The sequence below is a fragment of the Macrobrachium nipponense genome, chromosome 4 (genome assembly GCF_015104395.2).
Source record: "Macrobrachium nipponense isolate FS-2020 chromosome 4, ASM1510439v2, whole genome shotgun sequence".
Taxonomy (NCBI): Eukaryota; Metazoa; Arthropoda; class Malacostraca; order Decapoda; family Palaemonidae; genus Macrobrachium; species Macrobrachium nipponense.
This window is the reverse complement of record NC_061100.1, coordinates 124,986,401-125,010,400: the sequence shown is the minus strand read 5'-3', so window position 1 is coordinate 125,010,400 and position 24,000 is coordinate 124,986,401. Positions and strand designations below refer to the sequence as shown.

The window sequence follows — 24,000 nt, the reverse complement described above, 5'->3', positions numbered from 1 at the left end:
AATCCCTCTAAGAGACATGACACCTACCTCTTCATGTACCCCATTGCAGTCAGATCATGCCTTATGATCTCACATCAGTAATTAGAAGGCTGATGGTCTCTGACATGACCCAGTAAATGCAAAAGTGACCGTACGCCCTGGCCTAACTTAGGTCTCCAAAGACTCTGCATGACTGAAAATAGCCAGTGCAGTACAGAGTCAGAGAAAGTGTACCTTCCTAATCGCCACGGTGTTGATGAGATGAAGTATCTTACAAAATTGCATCTATGGTCCTAGGAGAGACTCAGCTTAGGATCTGCCAACATAAAGAAGTGCTGAGTAGTAAAAAAAACAGTCTGTTTTGGGACTTGAAATTGTTGCGAGATTGTCTTAGGACCTTACTGTGGTGTCCTCATCCGCAATTACGCATTCCAAGGTTGTCTCCTGATACACTGATTGTGTAATACTGTACAAGAGTGTAAAGGTTTCCTTGGAATAACTAGAAAAATATTAAAATCTGCAGTTATAAATATCCTTTGAATAAGTATTGCTTTCTTTTAATTTTGTGAACTGCCTTATCTACTAGTGTCATCAACCGTCATTGTTTTATTCCATAAAAGGTCACTGACAGGCGAAAACAAATTCAATGAAAAGGTAGAAAACTCTCATAGAAACATCATACCTACAAACGTGAAAATCATTGAGAGAGAGAGAGAGAGAGAAAGAGAGAGAGAGAGAGAGAGTGAGGGAAAAAGACGAGAGAAGAAGAGAGAGAGAGACCCGAGGAGAGATTTGATGGAAAAAACCCTTTATAGTGGCAACTGCTAAAACTCTCACCGTATACCTCAGTTACAGTTAAAAAAATCATTGATCCGCAACCTGGCTATATAGCACCCGTTCCTAAAGCCCCTCCCCCTCCGCATCCCCGCCCCCAACCAAATGCTATTGAAATCCATAAACAACTTTTTGAGAGATCTTGTCGCAGGGTAAAAACAATACGGAAATACCAGTTGGATCCGTATCAGAATCTGGAATCCTATCAAAATGTGATAGACTCTTCCCATTGCCATAGCGCGATTCTCTGAAAAAGTATTCCCATTTATGAGATTTAGACAGACACTGATGGATTCTTTGTCCATATTTGACAGCGGATTTGAAAATACAACATTTAACTAGTTTTGTCAATTACCGCCGCCCCGAAAAAAAAAAGTAGCGTTAGTGAAAAACAGTTCGATTTTCACATCAGTAATCGAATGCATGACTTCACAACATTGCATTAGCACTGTCAATCTGCAGTGAATTTGATTTTTTATATTATACGCAATTTTGCCATCATTCTTTGGTAAGGGCAGAATATCTACTTTATTTTTCGTATTCCTGCAACAATTTCTCTTTACGGAAGTTTTTATAATATATTATACACACACAATCACACAGGCACACAACATACATTATTTATTAAATACGAATATATGGGCTATATATATATATATATATATATAATATATATATTATACTATATATATATATATATATAATATATATGAATATATATATATATATATATATATATATATATGTATGTATATATATATGTATATATATATATATATATATATATATATATATATATATATAGTATATATAGTAGAGAGAGAAGAGAGAGAGAGAGAGAGAGAGAGAGAGAGAGAGAGAGAGAGAGCAACTTATATATGTTGCATTCTTCTTGGTGCTGTCAATCTGAATACTGCTTGCATTGCCCTCATTACTTCATGACACGCAATATGCAAATATTAATATCTTTTACAGCTAGTATTAACTTTGCTACACGTGGCTGTTCCACCTATTTTAATAAGAGATATATGTCAGAACCACGAGTCGGCTTTGTCTACGCCATTGTTTTCCTTCTCAACTGGTGTTATGTTGTAGGCAAAATGTCTGTTACGTTACACTTTCTCATAAAAAAAGTCAAAGTGTGACGTTTTTCCTCTATGAAAATAGTTTGTATCATCTGTCAGAAGAAACGAAGTTTTAATTATTCTCTCTGAAACTTTTCGACATTTTGTTTCTCAAATAAATTTTTATCCTACAATTAACTACTTCTATTGGCAATATTATTACAGATTTTTGTAATCGTCATAGAAAAATTAAATTAAATTACATCGAAATAATTCAAATGAATGCTGCTAGCGACACTTGTGTATTATAAACGGAAAATCTGGGCGCTAATAATGCAATTTCTGGTATGCACAACACGTGCGCTTACACTTCTGAGAGAACTTCGTTCTCGAGTCTTCCCAAAGACTTGAAAGACTCTCAGTCACGAAGTGGCGTTTGAGTTGCCTTCGTAACATACAAAAGACTGACTGACATCCGAGTCACCTGAAAATGTTGTAAAATAAATAATGATACATTGCATAAGATGACATTTACAAAAGCTTGAAGAACTAAATTATATGTGAAACAGGGCGGGGCTTAACCGTAGGGATGCAAAACGATCGCTACTGACAGGTGACTTCGAAGTAAAGAGAAGCAGATGAAGAAGTTTCACAGAATAAAAATGGGAAAAGGTGGTCAGTTAGGGGTTAAATAGGTCTAATTTGATTCCAATGGGAAAATAATATTACCATTACCATAGAGATCGGTGACTTTTGTGGTAGATACAGTTTTAGGGAAAAGACTAAATGCAATGAGGTGCCTAAGATTTGATGCAAATTCCAGTCACGTACAAATGCTCGTCATTATTAAACCACAGCCAGAGCCTTCTACATTTGTAAAGGTATCTCCTAAGGTTTGGGGCTTCTGCACAAGGGGCTTAAGTTCATAATTATATGGAATTAAATGCAACTGTATTATTGATTAAGAATCGTTTATAAAGAAATACAATTATTTTTACCACTTTAATAAATAATCATATATGTATGTATGTATGTATGTATGTATGTATGTATGTATGTATGTATGTATGTAAAACAAGTGACTAGGAAAGCATGAGACAGGCTATCACATTTAGCGATATTTCAATCTGAGATCTCTGACTGAGAGAGAGAGAGAGAGAGAGAGAGAGAGAGAGAGAGAGAGAGAGAGAGAGTCTGGAGTGGTAAATGTCCGCTTTAAACGCGTCTTTAAATTCGTAACTGCACGAAATGTAGCACACGCCGCACGGCTGAGGAGGGGTGGGTGGGCGAGAGGGTTGGCTGTTCGGGGTTTCGAGAGAAGGAAGGAAGGAAAGGGCCTGTCAACTATGATCGATATGCAAGTGTCAGGACTTGACACTGACCTTCCTGTGTCTTCTTTTTTTGTTTATTTTTTTCTATTTTCTCTCTGGCAATATGAGTGACAACTGATGAATTACCTATAAGTGAAGTGAAAAAGAGAGAGGCAGAGAGAGCACAATAATGCCATACCTAATTGATAAATTCACTTTAAGAATTTTGTCAATGCAAAGAACAAAGTTTGGGAAGTTACACTGATGAAATCGTGTCATTACCCATCAAGTTACGACAGCAGACTGAATGGTGCCCTCTAATCGCGTTGAAATTCCCCCGAATTTTATATATATCCCGGAGGCTCGTGGTGTGGCATTGTTGGCGCCCGGAGAGGTCACAGCTTGGCCAGTCTATCTTGGTTTCAGCAGGACTTGAATTTAGTCTGTCCGATGCTGCTGCCTCACAGATCGAGGACGGCGAAGACGTCTTTGCTAGGCATCACCGACACTGCCTTCGTTTTTTAACGGCAAGAAGAGCACCAGCAGCAGCAATAACAGCAACAGCAGCTAACCAGCAACAACCAATATTGCATGAAGTGCAGCTTCCCATACTTTTTCAGCGCTGATTGTCGAGTTAACACTCGGGTATATAAATAATGCGCTCAGTAGCTACAAAATAGTAACCACTATCGAAGCCTTGGGATATCGCCACGTGCAATGCAAATCAATCATCTGCCTACGTCCTATTTTCTTCTTCTTCCTCTTTTTCTTCTTCTTCTTCCTCCCATCAATTGTAGGGAGGCAGGACAGCGGAGGATGAACTGGACAATGGCAGAATTAAATAGAATAGAAGAGATGGTTCTTGGCATTAGGACGTCGAGACAGTGGATGGGTACGTGCACCTGTTTCAAGGGAAATAGTTATGGAGAGAGAGAGAGTTGGTGGGAGAGAGAGAGAGAGAGAGTTGGTGGGAGAGAGAGAGAGAGAGAGAGTTGGGGAAAGAAGGGGAATGGCACAGGTGCCTTGACGTGTACCTCTTCAGTCGGGTGGCTGGTGTTAGTGTGTGATAGTGTGTGAAGGAGAGCTAGAGGGTGTGTGGGGAGAGACCAACCACGGGACTCGGGGTGGTCTAAGGCTGACATCTCTACCTCACCTCTCCCCTTCCAACTTCTTCTTCTTCTTCTTCCTTCACGATAGGTGAGGAAACAGAAAGAGAATCAATGTTGTTACCATCTACATCACCAACAAATTCATCACAGGGCAATGCATGGATACATCTTCTCACGATTCTTGAAACCTAACATCACGAGTGCTCACTGGTTTTGTCATGCATTTCTCCAATGAAGCTGATTCCAACAAGTGTCAACGAGTCTTGAACATTTTATAATCCATAGAAAAATACAATTTGATATAACGAATAATATAGTGTTGGCTGCTTGACGCTTACATGAGCAGGTTATCTATGATTTCGTGACTATATAAAGACGGATTCTAGAATTGAAAGTGGGTGAAGTGAGGAACCGAAGCTATGGCATTCATTGTTATAGAGCTAATTAAATGGAACATTGACCGAAATATTTTAGTGGGGATGTGATGGCGAGGAACCATTCTGGCAACAGTTCAACTTTGCTCGGGACAGGAGTAACTCAGTAAGAAGAGACAACACAATTTTCTGAACTACTCTCAGGCCCTTGTTTAGCTTGGTATGTCAGAGAGAGAGAGAGAGAGAGAGAGAGAGAGAGAGAGAGAGAGAGAGAGAGAGAGAGAGAGAGAGAGAGAGAGAGAGAGAGTGATAATGTGAACCACGCTATCTATCAGAAGGTTATACAAACGTTTCATTACAGGGAATTCAGTCTCACTTTCGGTTTTTAATCTTGGCGTTTGATTTCCTCCTCAAAAAATCCGTGATATTTTTTTTATTACCTTTGATTGACATTTTTCCTCTTCCCCTCCTCCCCTCCTTTGACATCGATCACTTATTTTGCTCTCTTACTTCTGTTCCTCCGAGGAGGATAATAAGCTCGCAGGGGAGCGACCCCATCTGCGGGCAGTGGTGTCATTCATATGCCAGCCAACTGTCATAATCTGAACATCCCGACCATAAGGAATCACACACAGGAAAGTTCCTATACCTCTTGGCCTCTTGTTCGTATATCTATTCTTCTTTTTTCGTATGTAAATTTGGTTAGGTAAACCGACGAGCCGTTGATATACAAGAAAAGTAAGTGAATACAGTTAAATGAGTATATATATGCATTAATATAGTGTATACATATATATTTGCGTGTGTGTTTGTACGTGTGTGTGTCTGCTTGTGTATGCATGTATGTTTATTCTTCCTATAAATTCATACCATTTCATATGACATATGCTGTCAATCATCGGAATGGTACTTTTTTTCTGCACGCCTACCGGCCGTTTAGAATTTCTATTGGTTGTTTGCTATACTAATGACTAAAAGAGATGAAGGAAATCATTAATGATACGAATTAAAATGGATAACATCTCATTCAGTCCTTGCTATACAAGAAACGAGCTATCTATCAATCTATCTTTTCATCGTAGGGGAAAGATATGTTACCGTCTTTTGAGGCGGTTTGGTCATAAGGAAATAATGGAGGCGGAAATGTCAGTGAAAAGGATTATTTGATTTAAAAGTCTCGCAAGGAAAGAAGAGAGGCAGAAATAGCAAGCGCTGGTTCAAACAGTGGCAGAGGTAACAGAACTCAGTGACCTTAGCTTCCAGAAAGTACAAGGGTAACGGTTATAAACGAGACTGTAAGAATGATGGGGCATATCACTGTTTAGTATCTCAAGGAAAGTACATGACAGAAATTTGACAGTGAAAGTAAGACAAGTACAAGAAGTACTTACAGGGGAAGAACATTGTTGGTTCATGAAGAAATGGTGTTAGGCTCAGGTGCTGATTCTGAGACAGTTACGTGAGAAGCCAAAAGGAAGGCGAAAAGTTTTATGCTGCCTCATATGGACCTAGAGAACGATTGTGAAATAATTGGCAGAATCATTTTAGAGGCAGCTGATGATGTATGGTATAGATGTATGTTTCTGAGAATGAAAAAACGTTTTTCGACCATTAGTGAAACGTGTTAAAACTGTGTGCTGCGGAAAGATGTTTTAGGTAATCGTGGCAATTTAACATCTCTATGGATGGATGATGCAAAAAGTAACAGAAAGTGTAGGAAATATAAATGTAACGTACTGATGTAAGAGAATGGATCATGGATAGAAGGTGGAAGTGATATTTAAAGCTGATTATGTAATGACTGTGGATAGTGGAGAGAAACTACAGATGCTAATGAACGAATATGAAATTGTTTGCAAGAGGAGGAAGTGAAGAATAAAAGTAAGCAAAAGTAAGGTTCTTAGGGTAAATAAAATGATAAAGACAACATAATGAATTTTAACATGAATTGTGGAAGAATGGAGCCATAGATCATTATATAGATATTTGGAAGTGAATATTTCAGATGCTGGGAGGATGGACCAAGAGATAGTAGCAAGATGAGAGCAGATCACGAGGAAACTTCGGGTTGCAATACCTGTTGAGCCAACTCTCCGTTGTGGAATTAATGTGTAGATGTTGAATGCGGGAGCAAGAGGGAAAATTAACGCCATATAGATAGTTTATTGTTTACATAGCATTTGCGCCATAAGAAGAATCAGGAAGATTGAAGATAACGGACTGGTAAAAAGAGGGCACCATTCTGGAATGTGTGTGTATTTGTGTGTGTTTGTGTGTCGGTGTGTATTTGCGAGTTTGCGCGCGTGTGTTTGTGTGTGTATTTCTACTCGTATGTATGTTATAAAGATATAAGCAAGGTATATACAAATATCTACGCACGAATGCAAATGTAGTTTATGTACCTTAAGTCCTTGAAATCCTAAGTTCAGTCTATAAAGTAATCAGAAAGGAATCTCGGAGTTTTGCTCCTCCATAAAATTCAATTGGAAGACCAACGTAATCCTCCCTAGACAATCTATGGGCTGAAAACTTACTATTGACTTTTAGAGAGCCTCCGATCTTATTCTTACCGAGTTAATGGTTAAATTTTCCGAGAAATGCACACACACACACACACACACACAGAGAGAGAGAGAGAGAGAGAGAGAGAGTTTCTTTTCTGAAATAAATGGTGATTATGAGAATGTTCGCGGTAAAGCTCCCCTTGATCCTTTGATGTGTGTGAGAGAGAGAAAGAGAGAGAGAGTGAGAGAGAGAGAGAGAGAGAGAGAGAGAGAGAGAGAGAGAGAGAGAGAGAGATAATAATTATGGAAGGATTCGATTTGGTTTGCCATGAAATATTCATTACTTTCGCTTAACGCTACTATATGTCGAATTGAACTAAAAAGTTTACGTCGGGTTTTAATATGCAACACCGGACGGATTTTTGAGCAGGAATTATTTAGCCCTAAAGCTAACGTTACCTTTAGCTTTTATTTGATAAACAACAGCCGGCGTTTCTGCTATAATTTTACGGCTTCCGTATCTTTGCGGATTTCATCACCAAAAATAAAAGTTTTTATTAACCCGGGAAAAATGTTGGTCGTTCGGTGGAATCAATATCGAGTTATTAAAGACTGCAGTAACTTTTTTCCAGTAGCAGTTCAGTTTATCATATTATGATATAATATAGTTCATTATGAAATGTCATATATTTTAATCTACTATTGTAAGATTCCTGGAGCACAAAAGAATGAGTTAAAATACTTATGATCATTGCATGATCAAATGCATTTACAAACACTGGCTTTATTTCTGCTTAACAAGCAACTCCGGAAATATGGCGCGGTTGGTAAATGCTTTATTTACCAATTTTGATTATTCTACCCAAGACGATCTGGCAAATATCATGGTCAAGTCGGGTTGTAAGCACATAAAGCTTTGACCTTTCTCTCGTTCTTAGAATTCATATTATTCGAAATTGGGAACGCATGAACAGAATCATGGCAGACTTAAAGTAGGCTGAATCTGCTGTTGCTCAATTCTTCAGTGCTTTATTTCTGTTCCGTAATGCTTGGGATTGATTAACCTTTGCCATCTTCCCCAGATGTCAAAGGAAACAAGTGGAAGGTTCCCAAATCTCGTCTAATATTCTTTTAATTCCCAAACCTTCGTTCTTACTTGGGTATCTTTAGGGGCTCCAGAGGACTTGAAACATTTTTCGAATAACAACGTATAGAACAACCTTCTTTGGATGAGTACACCCTCGGGGATGATAATAAAAACGAAAACACTAAGCTTTGCTATGAACTGAGTAAGGAAGTAATTAGACCAACGGTTCCTAAGATCGACGTTCCATCAAGTGGCCTTCGAGACGAGAGACAAACATACACACAAATTGGCTCACAGCAAACAGTTTCGGATTTCGCCTCTTTTCCTCTATAGATATAAGCCTGAAAACGTCTTTCTTTTCTTGGGCCTTTTCGTGGGCCTATCCGTACAATCGTTTTCATCTGTATAAGTATAAGAAACTTTCCCTCCTTTTGTTTTGCCTCTAGGAATCTTCTCTACAATAAAATTCTTTTCTCGTATAGTTTTTTTCCAACTCTTTCCTTCTCTGCAATGTGCAGAAAAATTTCAACAGTTCGATTCCTACTTCGCAATGGTTTACCTTCCCATATCATTATTATCACCCCCTTAATCCCTCTTTGCCCCTATGCCTCCTTCTTTCGTAGTATTATTTATTAATTGAACATTCACTCTCTTTCTCTCTTGTAACATTATGTTCAGCATTCTCTCTCTCCTCATCCCTCTTCTTATCTGTTTTTTCGTAGCGAGGCAACATATCCATTTGTACGGATTGGTGGAAATCCCAAAGATTATTATGCGGAGAAAGACAGCTGTCTTTCTCCAGAGCGCTTTCAGATCTACGGGATATGACTGACAAAAACTCGAGTGGAAACACGCGAAGTCGTGCTGCTCTGAAACATTTGACGCATTAAGTTACAAAAGAAGTTTGAAGTGCCATACTTACACACTTAGGAGTATATCCTGCTTTTCGGGTCACATGTGCGAAACCTGCCTGCATCCTGTATTTACCAGTGTAGCTAGAAAAATAAATAATCCTATACAGTCATACATCATTTATATCCAAGTGGCAGAACAACGTATTTATTTGCTGTTTTCTTAACAGGAAATCTTTATAGATAAAGTAATCTATACATACACATATATACATACACACATCAAGTGCGTCTGATTGTACTTATTTAATTATATTAATTTTTAATATATTATATTAATATTAAATATTATTTTATTTATTATTTTTATAATATTAATATATTTAATTATATATTAATTATATTTTTTATATTATATTATTTTTGTATAACAAGGGGAATCACTGAAAAAAAGTTTTAAGGGAAAGAAAGTTGGGCCCATTTTTTATTTTTTTCTTTAATTAATAAATTTATATTTTTTATTATATTATTTATTATTATAATATTTTTATGGTTTTATTAACATTAATTTATTTTATATATATTATGAACATTAAATTATACTATACATAAAATATATATATAGATATATATATATATATATATATATAAATATGTATATATATATATATATATATATATATATATATATATATATATATATATATATATATTACATTTAACAAGGGTCATAGCTTGTTAAATGTACAAGTGTCTAATATATATATATATATCATATATATATATATATATGTATAAACTATATATATATATATATATTATGTAATACATATATATGTATCTATATAGAACTTTTAATCTAATATAATATAAAACTTATATAATGATACATAATATTAGAGATATATATCTATAATATATATTAATGATAAAACATTATATATGTATGTATAATATATACAGAACAGATATGTATCTGTAACTATAGTTATATATATATATTATATAGACTAATTAAAATGGTTATATATCTATAATAATATATATATATTTATATAATATGTTTATTACATTAATATTATATTATGTATATATAATTATATTATATATATATATTAGTATTCTAAAAAATTAAAAATTTTTTTATATATATATATATATAATATATATACATACAGATACATACATACATAACATATATATATGTATGTATATATATATATATATTATATATATTATAATATATATAAATATATATATATATAGATATATATATATATATATATATATATGTAGTATTGTATGTTATGTATGTATGTATGTATGTATGTATGTATGTATGTATGTATGTATGTATGTATGTATGTATGTATAAAACATTCAACAAAGCTCATAGCTTGTTAAATGTACGAATGTCTGTATGGTGTAGCACTACTCATACAAAATGTGCAGTTTATGTTATATACTTCAAAATTGATTTCCTAATTGAACCTTGGCATCTAAGTATAAAGTTGATCTTGACCTCATTCTGCACATTAACATCATCAGCGGATTATGCATTCCATATGTAAAGTCTACCTCGTATAGTTCAAAGGTATGGTCAAAGTTAAAACTTTTTTCACATTTGACCCTCCTGAAAGGCCAAAAGTTACCTGCCAGCGTTCCCATAAATTCAATTCAAATAGCAGCGCAATACTTTTCCGTAACCCTTTCCTAAAAATACGAACAAAAACGACACGGGACCAAAAGCAATGCTTTAAACTGTACAGTTCGATAAACAAATATATTTAAAAAGAAACTAAGTTGTAACGCTTCAGAAAGATTGCAAAAGGAAACTTCACTGAGCATTGATTTCACATCATGAAAAGTTGGCAACAATTTCTAGAGCTGTAATAACAAGATTTTGAAGGAAAGGTAAAGATTGAAGTCTTCATATTCTCCTTATGAAGTTCTCATGAGAACCCTCTGATATCTAGTAATTTTCCGCCAATAGATTTCTCTTTGCTTATTATGTTGCACTAGATAGTGATTGGCTGATCGGCTTATTGGTAGAAGCAGAGATGCGAGGGAACTACTATAGTTATATACCTATAACTATCTTTGACATTATACTGACCTGCATGACATCACTGAAAATGTTATTTGCGAAATATCAAAACATGACAATATGCGACATTTGTTTAATACATTTATATATGGTACGCACATACATCAAGAACAAGTGCACAGACATACACACACACACACACACACACACACACACACACACACACACACACACACACACACACATATATATATATATATATATATATATATATATATATATATATATATATATATATACGAATAAGCGAGCGAATGTGTAGAAATAAAAGTTTGGCGCTTCAGTAATATATTCTGTTTTCAGAGTGTAGGCTACACATAAATACAATCATGAACTGAGGTATATTGTAATTACGAAGACTGATAAAAAAAATAGGCCTGTTTGTTCCTTTTACGGTCTTTATACTGGGAAGGTCAATTAATTTACTCGCCTTGAATTTTAGTAATGTCCTAATGCTCCCACGACTTTGAGTAATTTCACCTCAAGTTCTGTAGTTCCTTACCGGATTGTAACGTCTGTGATTTTTTTTTCATCTCTAGATAATGAATTCGGTTTTCTGAATATGAGAGAGAGAGAGAGAGAGAGAGAGAGAGATGATGCTAATGGAAAAAAAGGCTCCTGTAAAAGAAAGAAAACCTAGGCTGTTAAATCTTTTACCCCAGCTTTTAGAATGGCTTAATTAATGATACTCATAATGAGGAAACTGCCGCTTCAGATTTTGTTTTTAAAAGGCATGTTGAATGTTAGAAGGCATCTTTATTCATACATGTGGGATGTAGATTGAAGGCTAACTGAAAAAAACTTGGCTCTTGTTTACATGAATATATTTCAGTATTTTTAAATTTATTGGTTTTTATGTGCAGTTAATCTAAATATATACTGTAATGCATATACACACACTCAAGCACACACACACACACACACACACACACACACACACACACACACACACATATATATATATATATATATATATATATATATATATATATATATATATACATGTATGTATGTGTATTCAGCGACCTTTGAACTTCTAAAGAACACCTCTAATAGAATAAACTGATGTTAAAACCCCGATACTGAGCCCTACCATCTGTAAGTTTGAGTTTCTATCCCTACTTCTGCTTTCCTTGTTCCTGCTTTCTTTCTTCTAATTTGTCCAATCGACGGATTAAATTCTACGTTTTTCATAGTTCCGTCCTCTTTTCTAGTGTCCTCAAGAAGAGCAGTGGTTGGAAATGAACGGCAAACGTAATATTCTCTCTCAGTTTCCGTGTTCATTTTGAGTCATTACCATTTGCACCAAACAACTCAAGTTTGTTGTACGCCTGGTAACGCTTTTTTGGTTTTTTCTTTTATCATTGGTAGGATGCAAATTCTGTAAACCTCCCTCTTTTATCCGGCTCCGAGCTTGGCATATTTTACACTAAATACTGGCACGATTTATCCATTTCAATGGGAATTTATTATGCAGACACTGAAGTTATTTACTTTTCAAAGTTTTAATTTTCATTGATAAACTAGCAGCTAAATGACTTACAAACTGAATTTTGATCTTTTTCATATGAGGACATTCTATTCTGCGAAATTCTGCTCTTTTATGAAAATGAACGCATGTAGAATAGTGATAATGAATAAATCATTATTAATAATTATGATAATTTTATAAAGCAATAGCTTGAAATGAACTGGAGATCTCTCGCCCTCCCCTTTAATGCGTTTTTGCACCACTTGCGAATTCATCTTGACTTCTTTATCTTTTGAGTTTTTAATTGTAAGAGGAATTTCTTTTTAACTACTAAATGTACTTGACGCTGCTTCCGTTTCCGCCAGGATTTTTACGGTCCGGCTAACATCAAAGGCATCTCGAAAATACTCCACTGAGTTTGAAAGATGTTTTTGTCGGAAGCCTGAAAAATTCTGCCTTGAGAGTTCATACACTCGTAGTCAAGGAGAGTGTAGAGTTCAACTTAAGGATAAGGCCGTTGCTCAGAAGCAAAAGCGGCGTAGGGCTAGGAAAGAAGGCAGCAAACGGTACTGAGAGATGGAATACGTTTGGTAGCAATGGGTCATAATGTGACCTGTAAGCTAGGAGCGCAAGTCACTAAGCAATAAATCCTGGAAAAAGTCTGGTTTATCTGATGTCTTGTTACAAAGCTATCAAGTTGAACGGTCAGAAATGAGCATGCGACTTACTTTTATGCCGTTAAGAAACCAGGCTAATGACTTAGATTGTGTCTCGAAGTTACCCAATATTGAAAATGAAAAATGTGCAATAAAGCATGAGGATAACTGCGCCACTTTTCCTTTTCTCTCTCTCCTTCGTTATGGACTATTTGTTTTCTAAACTATGATAGATTCATTTAATATTTCTTGGTTAAAGCTGCTTTATCATGTCACATGCTTGTTAAAACTGTGATGTTTACACTATAACTTTGCTTATCTATATCGCTTGATTCTATACCGTCTCTCTCTCGCTCGATTTATGTCTTTCGTTCGCTTTGAATATTTTCGTTTGGTATTGATGAGCTGGTGCTCGAGCGCTCAGAGAGTCGATGAGGAAAGAGGCGTTGTTTCAAACTATAAAATAGAGCAAAAAACTTGCGTTTATTGTTCGAGAATGCGCCACTTCCAGAGAAAACCATCGTGTCAAAAGCAACGGATATTCTACGTACAATAATAAGGAATTGAAGAAGGTAATGAAAGACTGAAAATCTTGTGTGAAACTGAATCAAGGGCGCTCTCTTGATTCCAAACACCCGTCACCTATATTTGAGTTACCTTCGCAGCTCAAGAGAGAAGGAAAATGATTTATATCGTCTCTCTGTAATAGTTCTTCCCCTTCCTTTACTTTCAAGGAGTTTTTCCCTCTTGGCAAACCAGAATAAGGTAGATTTTCCTTCGGACCTTCCGAAAGAACCTGAAAGATAAACAGTGATTCCAAATCTTAAACATTTCCTTTCGTTAGGGAGTCAGGGATCGGGGAGTTGAAATTAACAATAACAAAATTAGAGCTTGTTCAGGGCCTAGTCATGATGACGATTCGATTACTTTAGGAATTAAGGACAATTTAAGAAGAGGAAGTAGAAGAAGAAGAAGGAGAGAGAGAGAGAGAGAGAGAGAGAGAGAGAGAGAGAGAGAGAGAGAGAGAGAGAGAGAGAGAGAGAGAGAGAGAGAGTAATCATGATCCATGAGAGACGGAGGAACGAAGATCTTACGAAAAATTTTGATTCATGTTCTTCTTCTTCTTCTTCTTCTTCTTCTTCTTCTTCTTCTTCTTCTTCTTCTTCTCCAGATGCAGAAAAAGACTTGAATCTGGCGGATTTAAGAAAGGGCAAGAAGGGATTAGAGAGCTCAAGAGGTGTTTAGTCACTTCTCAACATAGATGTTACGAAAGCGTCATAGCTCTATAACTCTATCTTCACTAATCCCTGCCCCTTTCTTTCTCTGGCGTTACTCGATCTAACTAGATGTAGCCAAAGACAAATTAGACGAATCACGTGGAGGCATTGCCAGACACCGTTAAAGTTCGCCAGATATTATTAGATACTGTATACCTCCAGCGCCATTTTCACAAAAACTAGTTTTTTTCTGGTATATCTGTGAGATTTCTAGTATAATAAGCGTGCGGATATAGTTACACGCCTGCATGTTACTGCATGTATAAATATAAACTCTTCATAGAGACACACATACACAAATATCTTTTTATATATGCATATGTATGAAGACTCAATGGGAAATTCATCGAATAACATTAACTTTCAAGTAATCATTTTGCTATTCTTTGAGTTTTCATTTAAATGGTGCAAGGAGACCATGAGGCCCCATCTTCGAGTAAAACTTCAAAACTTTGTTGTCTATCTCGCTATTGATGTTAGATGTTGGTTGCAACCTCACAAAAGCAGCATATAGTAAAATAAGATATCTTTATGAATAGACGTTTCACCTGAAATTTTAGATTTAAAAAAGTATAGGCTCTCAAGCCAGTCACTGGGGCACTTTCAGCCATTCAGCGTATGACGCAGTGAAAACAGGGAGTTGATGCGATTGGAAAAGGATAATTACTATATTTCATTCATTCTGAACCACTAAAATAGTCTCTAATTTATAATGACTTCTAAGGAGCCCAAACCCTAATTCGAATACATATAGCTTTCAAACTAGGGTCCCTCTAAAGGTGACAGCTGATAGCTTTCGATAAGCGGTATTTCTTTTGATTTGGTGATACTCACTAGTACTGCAGGAGCACAGCAATTTTGTCATAAATCCCATACTACCTGATAATTGCCTTTTCTGGATTCGGTCCCTAGCCAGATTACTAATTCTTCACATTGGTTAGGTATTGCATTGTGAGATCTTTTAACCTTGTTTATAAACTAGACACTACATGCATGCAAATATACAGTACACCAAATACATGAAAGTATACAGTATAATAAGAGTTTTGGCGGTATACACAACTGATTTAATGAAATTTTCTTCGTTAAACACCTTGAAAAAAAGAAGAAATAAAAGGAATATAATCTGGAATACTGGCGGGACGCATTAAAAGCCCCAAAACATTCGGTCCCGCTTAACATCTAGACTTGGCGATTAATCAGCCTTCATCTTATAGGACTTGGAATTATCCTCATCAAAGGTTTCAGAATCGATGCCAACAGTCTTGGCAAAGTGACCTTGATTAAGAATGTTGGGAGCGGAATTAGAACTGTGAAACTACTGCAGACGATGATACAGCCTATCTTTTCTCTTTTTCGGTTTTTTCCATTCATCCGGAGATTAGTCAAGTGATCTGGAGAACGTTGGCAACCAAACGTGATTTCACGTAACTGCAATGAGGGGAATTTCAGAATCGCAGTCAATCGAACTATCAGCGTCCCCGTCCTATCAGCGAGTCAGTGTGGTGCATGACCGAGGTCCGAAAAAATCATGAACTTGTCTTGCAAACTTTTGTAAGACGCAATGCCCGCATGTGAAAGAAGGTAACGGCAGAACAGAGACGGAAGGATAAAAATTGATTGATTGCTTTTCTATTAAAACTGGCGTCACAACATCTAGGTTATTGACACCGTAATAAATTTAAATAGAAAACTAAAAATAAACAAATAAGTTCAAAAAGAATTCATATAATATATATATATATATATATATATATATATATATATATATATAATATATATGTACATATATATATATATATATATATATATATATATATATATATATATATATATATATATATATATATATACTCAAATGCGATTGCATATATGAAAGATACATGATAAATAAATAGGCTAAAAAGAATGAAATAATGAAAATCTCTCGTATCTAACGGTTAGCTATATATATTAATGTAAATTAATTTAGAAAAATGCTTTTAGATTTTAATTGATTAGCTAGAACAGTATTTTAGTTGACAAATATTAATTCTAGAGAGGGAGATAGCCATAGAGGACGACAGGGATCCCAGACTAAAGCTCACCTCCTAAATTTCCAACCGAAATTTCCTGAATTCCACTGGTTCAGTTCACCGCTTTTTTCCAATAAACGCGAACGAAGTGGCTTTAGGACCCAGAAATGAATTCTACACTGTCTGAATATTCCAAGGTTATGTTACACCGCGACCCCTGAGTCGTAATGCAAATTCTTAAAGGGAATCATAACTATGACTTGCAATCACTCTAACAGGGATTGCTTGATTATTGGAAGTTTTCTGGGTTCGCTCCTGAAGATTACAAGAAAGTAATGAAGGAAACCCTTCGGTACTTAGACGTCGAAATATCCATATAACGTTCACAGCGTCTCATCAGCATATTCTTAAAATACTGAAATAGTCTAAGGCAATCATTGTCATAATTACTTTCCTACAGCTGAAAAACCAAACCAATACTTTTCTTTCAGATTCGTAGGTCGTGTTTCCTGCAAAATTCCTCGTGGCTTAGAGTAATGGATGGTTCTAAAATTTTGGACGAATAAGCGGCCAACGAAGCATTCGACTAATGGTGAAACTACCCTCTTAGTTATCGGTTTTGAAAGCTATGGTTATGGAGTCAGACGCTATTACTACTTTTTTTGAGGTTGGGGTCAGAACTCGAACACACAAGCTCTCAAAGCACGTACCTCCTCTAAAGCAAAATAGATACACCATTAGGGATTGCAGTATACGTACTGTGCCCTGTTCCAGAATCTAATCAACTTTTTTTTTTACTTTTTAGTTCACAGACTACCCGTCAACCATATCTCATTTAAGTTCACCAATAACTTCCTAAAATATCGATTCGAGAAGTGTCATTTGAAGCCCTAGGCAGCGTAAAGCGATCACATTTCACAATCAATGGCTAGCGCAAGGTGTAGCGAGGAGGAGAGCGCAATAAATCAAATTTCCCAATTTAGTATCGCCAAAATTCTACCATTTTGTTCCAATGTAAAAAAGGAATGACAAACAAACAATAAACTTGTAAGGAGGCCTCAACCAACCAACCCTTCTTGCCAGCGTAATGCAGCCAGACACTTTGTTTTCTTCTTTACTTTTGTTTCACTGCATAGGCTTTGCAGCGCTTAATTTTGTAACGAATTCGCAAGCGGAAAGCAGACCTATTTAAGGAAGCCTTCACGTGAAACAAACATATGACAAACTTAGGTTAATTGTGATTCCCTTTTGAAAGCCCCGATCTTATGATGAGTGTACTAATAACTTACAGAAAGCATTATGACTGAATCTACCAGCCCCCAAAGGACAGTTCTGATTAGTTCCTAATAAAGCTGTGTAAACCTGTTACCACCACTACAACTATGACTGCTATGGGTTCGTACAGGATCTTTCCCTCCATTTGAAACAAATCAAAAGTGACAATAACTCATCACTCAAACTTTCACGACAGATTGACCATATGGAATAAAAGGAATAAAGATAAGCACTAAGTAAAAGGATAGATATTAAAATGGTTAAGTTTAATCTTAGGAATATAGGAATGTTTCTTTAGAACTCCGAATCAAGGTTATTTAGTTTGTCAATTTCATCAGTTGTGATTTTTCGATGCACAGGTATTCTTATTTCTTTATTTGATTATTGATTGATTTATTTGTTCGTGTTACAGCTGCAGATGTGTTACCATTGTGACCCTTTGATGTTTGCATTACAATTTATGTCGTTCCATAAAAATGAATGACTTCGGAAGATCGAAAGGTCAGAGGAACACAGGCAGAACGCGCAGGAGTGAGCAGGAAAAGAATGGGTGGTGCTAAATTAAAGAATAACAGATGTAATGATGAAAACAAACATTTTATATTTCCTATCTCTCTCTCTCTCTCTCTCTCTCTCTCTCTCTCTCTCTCTCTCTCTCTCTCTCTCCATTTTCCGTAAAGGCTGGAGATCGAAATGGAAATAGCACTGAAAATAAAATTTAACTCTCTCTTCACCCATGTCGTGCATTTTATTCGCAGAGAAGAAACCAGACGGAAAAGGAGGAAAATTGGAAATAAATTTTCCATCACAGTGGAAGATACAAGGAATTAAAAAAGACCAGAAATTTCTCTGTCTATATTTTATCAGTTATAATTCAGAAAACATAAATATAAAGATAGACAAGTTTTCCCTATCGCTCTGTTTACCACTTTCTGTCGGAAAAAACAGGGCATTAAAAAAATCATTCTCTCTCTCTCTCTCTCTCTCTCTTCTGCTCTCTCTCCATCTCGTTCTCTCTCTTCTCCTCTCTCTCTCTCTCTCTCTCTCTCTCTCTCTCTCTCTCTCTCTTTGATTCCCATCAGAAGAAAAAATACAGATTTATCTCACTCGTGGTTTGTCATTTCTAAAATATACAAAAAGGAAATGAAAAAACTGACGAGAAAAGAGTAAAAACTTTCGACAATGTCCGTGTCCGCACCACACGGGCAACACCTCAACCAGCCGTTTTGCTCTTAACACCCTACCAGCATACCAAAAGGGAGGAGGAAAACACCCCGCATGATGATGACGATGATAATGGGGGAACTGCTTTACGGTAAGAAGGCAGAGAAAAACAAAGATAAATGGTATTACCTGACCACGTTCGGGCTCGATCTTATGGCGCGCACTTACTGACGAATGAGTTTGATGGGTAGCTGTCGATGATCGAGTCTTATCAATGTATGCAGTTTCATGGCGAAGAAACCGAACACCTGAATTTCTGAAAAAGGATTTTGGGTTTTTCTTGAGGGGTATAGTTATAGGCTGTATTTTGAAGGAATTTGCACCGGAAATGAAAACTAAAAATCCTTTAGCTCCAAACAGATGGGATTCAAACGGAATATCAGGGCAATGCAAAAATCCCCATTATTTATTTTAAGGAATTTTATGTAGGAAACGATGATTTTATATAGAGGCTTTTACGATTGTTCGCATTGGAATCAAACAGAAAATCAGGGATTTATGAAAACCTTCAACATTCAGTTCCCAGGGTATAATTTTGAAATAAATAAGTTTATTTTAAAGGTTTTCACGACGTCTCTGAAGGAATTTAGTCCTGCAATCAAGACTTTACATAATTTAGACTGAAAATCAAGACTTTATCCAGTCTTTTTACACTAAACTCTACACCGGAAATCCCGGCTTTATAAAGGACTGCCATGCTTTACTTTGTATGAATACACCATATGTTTTCTTTTTATTTCAGTTTATACATAATACATAAATGAGGTCTTTATGCCATATTTTGCAGAACTTTATCATGAAACTTAGGATTTTATTTATTTAAAGATCTCTGGGTTTTATTTTGCAGGCATGTATACCTCTTTTACAGATAGGCTGTTTGCATTTCACAATTCTCTTCAGACTTAATCAAGATTTCTTCTATTTAGGCATTCTTTTCGAATACTAGTATTTCTTTAATCAACCAATTATTTTAATAATATTCGAATAATTAGTCTATACTCCCTTACTTTTTGAAATCACTGAAGATATTTTTTTCCTTACTTTACTGAATGCTGTTGTCTTTTAGCATAGTTTTTTTTTTCTTTAAATAAACACTAAGACTTCTCACAATACATTTCACCCCCTGACGGGGTTACATTAACGGTATGTTCAACAACAGCTGTTCCGCTGGGAAAAGGAAAACAAACAAAAACGGCAAAGAAAGCCAAAGAAAAACTTTTATTCCAAAGTTTTTTCGCTAAGCTTTGTCGCAGCTCGTGTGTTTATCGAATTAAACGGATTAAGAGGGACTCCACTTAAAACTTCCTTCCATGTAATGGTGCTAAGACTATTATTGTCCTCCCTTCCTCAAGATTTAAGTTTCACGGCTTAAGTCATGATGCGTTGTCACCTGTTTTTACAAGGCGTAGAAGACGAATCACTGCCACATCTATCAGTTGTGCTACTGATACCACAAGGCCTACTGTTATAAGATGGTCTTTGGCTATTGTGATTCTCTGTGCATTATTTTTGCGATATGAGAAATAATTATGACAAAGATACAGAAAAAATTAAAGCGCTGCAGATAAACCTTCATTCACCACGATTCACCAGTTAAAGTGTGATTGATTGTTCGTCAATTTCTGTCAATAACGATTATATCAACAAAATGTCATTATCACCAAGTCACTAGAAATTAAGAGATCATCACAACTGTCATAGAAATATAAACTGATATTAACAACTCATATTACGCATTGGCATCAAACGATGTCTTTCACAAAAAAAAAAGCACACACACACGATCACGAAAAGCCCAGAAATAAAAGAAGATAGATAACGAAGAAATAATGAAATAAAGCAAACGTTTAATGCAATTGATGTTGAGCGTCCCTTCCATGCACTTAATTTCTAGCAATAATGTACAGCAATTCCAAAATAAATGAGAAATAAATTCCTTACATTGAAATGACGAGACTTGCTGCCCAATCCTCTCATGTTAACAAGCTGCGGCAAAGCAAAATGCGGTTGAATATTTCCAGTTGAAAAAACTGCGATGTTAAAAGCAGATGGACTCTCGTTTTCAGAATTGCTAAATTTGGTAAAATCTTTTCTGACAACAATAACTCATAAATCATTTAGAGGATAGTAATATATTATTATTAATGATAATATATCGTCAGAAAACAAGTTACTGATTCTGACTGTTGATTATTGTTTGACTACTATCATTTTGATTGTTTAACAACATCAGTCTTCAGAGAGATAGTGCCATGATGTCAATGACTAAGGCAATAAAAGTAAATCTTGTCGAGAATAACATTTATGAGAATAGTTCAAAGTAATTATTTCTATTTTGTGCGCATAGAATTTGAGAGAAAATTACGTGAGGATGGACACTACACAATCATTGTTTTGCACAACTAGAAAGAGCTGCGAATGAATGATGACTGCGAAAGTGTGATTAGGGAGAAGCCGTTCAAGAACTGGAAGAGGTTTAATGGGACTAATATCTTTTACAGTATACGTATTTGAGAAGCTTGAAAGATTTTCATTGACTTTAAAACTTGCGAATACAACGAAACATAAAAAAAAATGAGTAGTCAGGTGTACTGATCTGTTAATCTGACTTTAAAAGAAGTTCAAAAGTTACGAAGTGCACCAGAAAGAACAGATTATAAGGGTCAAGTTCTAACGAGTCTTGGTTGCTTTAACGTTCTAGACGGTAATTTTACTGATGTAAAACTTTGCTGACTTTTTGCTGTGACTGAGTACATTTTAACACCCATTACTTCCATTGAAGTAGACTTAGGACGTGTTAGCGAGGGAAGTGAGGTCCCCCATCTAAAATAAGGTCGTCCTTCGTTAAAGATACGATCGCGTCTCCTTCAGATACAATCTTCTGTTGGATACCACGGCACTCTGATCGACAACAGTTCTCCTTATCCGGTGATGCTATCTTCATTACTATCTTAGTAAAGGGGTCCTACACATTTAGCGATCTTATCTTCATTTACTTAGCGCGTTCAAGACCAATCTCGTCCCAAACGAAGCGAGATGCTGTCGTTTGTTGTTGTCGACATCTTGCAGATACCAAGAAAATTCGCCATACTCATGGAACTGTTAAGTCTTGTTACATCTAATGAACTTTGGCGCAGTTTTGGCAAGACACTGAAACACACCAACAGAAGGTAATCGTGTTTCAATCCTACTTTCTAATTGTATTGGGTGTTTCAGTGAAAGTTCTTTATGACAAGAAAGTTAACGTGAATACAGAAAGAGGTCATCTTATAAAGAGAATATCATGTTATTGCAATGCGCATCTCCGTAATTTGAAGGGAAAGGACAACAGTTACCGAGTTAATATGTAGTCACACACACGCACACACGCATGGTCACACATATGCACACCCAGACATACATATAAACATGCATATATATATATTATATATATATCATATATATAGTTATATTATATATATATATATATATCTGGTATATATATACATATTATATGTATATTATATATCTATATATAATTATATATGTTAATATAACATATATAGTATATATATATACTATATATATAGATATAGATATATATATATATATTATATTATTATATATTGTATTATATACATATATGTATATATATATATATATATATATATATATATATATATATATATTATATCTTCTTCTCCCCCACCTTTATCCCTACATCAGTCTCCCTCTCGATCTTCTCCCTCTAACAGGTTCTTCCCAAGCCTTCTTTACCAGTGTTCATACACACATATACACACACATACATACATACACACACACACACACACACATATATATATATATATATGTATATATATATATATATATAATATATGTGTGTGTGTGTGTGTGTGTGCGTGTGTGTGTGTGTGTTGTGTGTATGTGTGTCTGCTGTGTGTGGTTGTGAAAGCGTGTACGATAAATCAAATTATTTAACCTCTATGAGAGAGACAGAGAGAGAGAGAGACCTTACCTTACAGACCTTACATCTTGTTCGGGTTGCCCCAGGTCCCTCAGTGTGAGGCACCTCTAATGTCTACCAGAGAGTTGCTAGTGCATCTTCCGGTATATTTTGCATCTTCCAATCTTGGATGGTCTGGAATGCAGCTTAGATATTTGTCGAGCTTATTCTTAAACACATCTACGCTCACTCCTGATATATTCCTCAGATGAGCTGGCAATGCATTGAATAGACGCTGCATTGTCGATGCTGGTGCGTAGTGGATTAATGTCCTGTGTGCTTTCCTTATTTTTCATGGTATAGTTTTGGGCACTATTAATCTACCTCTGCTTGCTCTTTCTGATAATTTTAGCTCCATGATGTTTTCGGCAATTCCTTCTACCGGTTTCCATGGCTGAATTATCATGTAGCGTTCTCTTCTCCTTTCTAGACTATATAATTTTAAGGATTGTAGTCTTTCCCAGTAGTCAAGATCCTTAACTTCTTCTATTCTAGCTGTAAAGGACCTTTGTACACTCTCTATTTGTGCAATATCCTTTTGATAGTGTGGGTACCATATCATATTGCAATAGTCAAATGGACTACGAACATATGTTTTATAAAGCATAATCATGTGTTCAGCTTTTCTTGTTTTGAAGTGCCGTAACAACATTCCCATTTTTGCTTTACATTTTGCCAATAGAATTGCTATTTGATCATTGCATAACATGTTCCTATTCAACATCACACCAAGGTCTTTAATTGCTTCCTTATTTGTGATTGTCTCATTATTAGGTCCCCTATATGCATATAGCTTTCCTTCTCTGTCTCCATAATTTATTGATTCAAATTTATTAGAGTTAAATACCATCCTATTTACCTCTGCCCAATCATATACT

At 35.6% G+C, this 24,000-nt stretch overlaps 1 protein-coding gene and 1 long non-coding RNA gene across 22 annotated transcripts in view; one reads left to right on the top strand and one right to left on the bottom strand.

Annotated features, from left to right (window-relative positions):
• Positions 1-24,000, top strand: part of LOC135211127 (neuroglian-like) — a 318,561-nt gene that overhangs the window by 98,395 nt on the left and 196,166 nt on the right. For 2 of the 20 annotated variants that reach the window (XM_064244252.1, XM_064244253.1), the window contains exon 1: positions 4,207-4,384. The exons of the other annotated variants lie outside the window; for them this stretch is intronic. The gene's annotated coding sequence lies outside the window, so the exon portion shown is untranslated. Of the gene's footprint in view, positions 1-4,206; positions 4,385-24,000 lie in introns of those variants that run through there. 20 annotated transcript variants of the gene reach the window in all.
• The window catches only part of LOC135211130 (uncharacterized), a 269,153-nt gene that overhangs the window by 139,746 nt on the left and 105,407 nt on the right, over positions 1-24,000 (bottom strand). The window lies entirely within an intron of this gene.